Below are 3418 nucleotides of genomic sequence, written 5' to 3' on the forward strand. Positions count from 1 at the left end.
TTTGCACCACCCTTTCCTCCCCACCAAATCTGGAAGTTGGAATGTTTTGCACGCATGCATCACCAACACTTAAGCCAACACTCCTTTGGTATGTGGGATATTTTCCATTGGCACGACCTCATTCATTGTATTCATGAATCACTTTCCATTAAATTCCTATGACCATCTCTTTGAACATGTTCTTTTCTTTTTATAAATAAAATGTAAAGTATACAGACGTTAAATATATGTCATTTATAGCAATAATATGTGTATATCTCATTCAATCTACATGTAAATTGGATTACCTTTAAAGACTCTATCAAAAAGTATACATATAATTTATAGAAGATAAAATGTTTTCTTTAAGAATATAGTTTTCAGTTATTCTAGTGTGTACTTTTCCTTTATTAAATAATTTCACTCTGTATTTTGGAATTCATATACATTTAAGTAACTATCTTTTAATACAGGATTTTAAGAAGACTAGAACTCTACACCATGTGTGGGCTTCTCTCTAATGAACATTCTATTTCTTACTCTTAAATAAAAAGCAAAACAATGGAAACAAGGACGATACCAGGTTCCTTTGTCATGACAAGTTTGTAGGAATTACAGCTAACATAACCTTGTAATTCTAATTTGTCAGTTACATAAAAGATTTAACCTGTGCATGGCCAAGGAATACTATTGTATTTGTTAAAATTTGCTTCCTAATAGAAGCGTGGACACTGAGCATAAACTTTAGCTTCCCTTTTCATAATGTCTGAAACTTTCAATAATTTTATTCTCCCTCGGTTCTCCCAAGTCTTTGATAATATAGTTTCTCACACCCTCTGTGTTTAACAAAAGGGTTGGCAGGCTTCTTGGCATGGGCCTGATGGTTAAACATGGCCAGATCCCAGCTGGCAATTGTGCCCCCTCAGGTCTCCATAGGGCCCAGTTTAAAATGGCACGTTGATATGTCCTGAGCTCTTCTCGGGGTGACCAAGGACCAGTGTCCACCACACTGAGGACAGCTGTGTGACCACGGAGGAAATCAGTGCCAAGTTGTTCAGAAACGATTACATTTGCAAACCATCGTTACACAGAATTACTTTTGCATTTAAAGGTATAATTCTGCCTTTTTTGCTGTGGTTTTTGCTTTGATATTGGAAGCGTATGTGACAGGATAAGCAGTTAATTTTTTTTTCTTTCTGGAGTAGCAATATCAACTAAATAAAATAAAAAACAAGCCCTAGGAAAACAGCAATTTTTATATTCGCCTCTCAAAACATTTATAAAAATTACTTTTTTAAAACACTATTAGTAAAGACCTTAGCAAAAATACTGCAAAAGAGATGAAGTAAACATACCAAAAAAAAAAAAAAAATACAAAGAACACGGAAAAAAATTCTATTAAATATTTATTATTTTTCCTTTCAGAAGGCTTAGGGATAAGCTGTTTGTTTTTTTCCTTCACCAGGATGTCATATTTTTATTGCTTCTGTTTATATTTTTTTATGTGAGTTACCCAATAGGGTTGAGAAAAAATAAAATGATTTTTCTCAGCTATTTAATATCTAGTCCTTAAATGCCGCCCTGTACTTCTTTATTAATAAGCTGAAATAGTGAGAATCCCGAGAAAAGTAAAAATAATCTAGTTGGTAATGTTCTTTTTTCTGCAAGATGGGACATGAATGCCTGACCTCTTGTCTACTAATTCAGGATCTCAGACGTTTTGATTATTGGTAAATATCACTCCTGCATTTCCATACCATCCATCAAGAGCTAGCAACCTAAGAAGAACGTCTGAGAGGGATTTCAGAAGGAATGTGCTGAGAAATCATCACTTTTTGCTTCTCCTCAACTTTCTAGATAGTCATGTTAATGTTAAAAGCACCATATTGTATAGTTGGATAGTGTCTGGGGGTACCACAGTGAAGGTTTGTACTTGTAGACAGACCTAACAACTGTGAGAGAATTCTGCAGTTTACTGACCACAGCACAAAGAGGAGACCGTAGAATTTTTTCTTCAATACCACTTAGCTGACCCAAGAGGTCAATGTCTTCTCTCACAGAGTTCCAAGTGTCCAGCAGTGGAACTGAATGAGAGATCATATTTGTTGACGATACATCCCATAAGGGGTTAATATATCCAAAGTTTATAAAGAACTCATACAACTTAACACTAAAAAAACCCCAAACAATCAGAATAATAAATGAGCAGAGGACCTTTATAGACATTTCTCTGAAGAGGACATACTGATGGCCAATAGACATATGAAAAGATGCTCAAGGTCACTAATCATCAGAGAAATGCAAATTGGAACCACAATGAGTTATTACTTCACACCTATCAGAATGACTATCATCAATAAATCAACAAACAACAAGTGCTGGTGAGGATGTGGAGAAAAGGGAACCCTCGTGCACTGTTGGTGGGATTGTAAATTGGTGCAGCCAGTATGGAAAACAGTATGGAATTTCCTTTAAAAGAGTAAAAATAAGATAGTCATTAAAAAAAAAAATCCTTTGACAAAATCTCCAAAGATATCCACATTTCCAGACAAGATATAGTTTAAGAATTCAGACGAACTGCTAGGTATATGGTGAAAATACAGAAGATGAGTGCCTGTTTTTCTCTCCACAGTTTCCCATGGCTTATTGTGTGAGTGTGTGTTTATGAAGCTAAAGAACTGATTTTCTAGACTGTCACCTGTTTAATAAATATCTACGTTCCATAACTTACCACATTCAGCTTCTTCCATTTTTGATTGAGAATGACTGGTACATGTTATAAAGTGGAAAATTCCTCCTTTAATAGGACAAAATGTGTTTCCTGTCTCAGTATTTGCAACCACCTAATCAGGAATAGCATTTGACAATGCATCAATACAGTATTCGATTCAAATTCTAAAAAAATGAAATGAGAACGTTTCACCGGAACAATAAGAAACTAATGAGAATTGATAGAAAACTCAATTTTTTCTTTCTTTTTCTAGAAATGATTTTGGTTCAGATAAAGGAAAGCAATTCACAAAGGTGAACTGTGGCATAAAAGGAGAAATTTAAGAAGTGACTAGGCATGGAAATAGGTCATAAAATTTGAAGAAAACTTGCGTTTGCTGCATTGCTTTGTTATCTAAATAGGAATCTTTCAAATGTCCGGTGTTTATAATTTTTCTATAAAAATGCAAGCATCTCTTGGATGGCATGCCCAGTATTAACTAATATCATAACGATATTTGTCAATTAAGAACTCAAGCTATTGGGTGAAAGAAAATGTTCTGGAGATCGTGGGTAGCTGAGTGAGCAACAAAAAAAGGAAGAGAATTGCTGTGGAGAAAATGCAGGACACTCAGAAACAAACCCTCTATTTTGTAATTCCTTAGACAAACTTACAACTTCATACTACATTAAAAGTTATTGATACTTAATGTATGGGATGCTGTATTGA

The sequence above is a fragment of the Pteropus alecto genome, unplaced genomic scaffold, assembly GCF_000325575.1.
Source record: "Pteropus alecto unplaced genomic scaffold, ASM32557v1 scaffold22, whole genome shotgun sequence".
Taxonomy (NCBI): domain Eukaryota; kingdom Metazoa; phylum Chordata; class Mammalia; order Chiroptera; family Pteropodidae; genus Pteropus; species Pteropus alecto.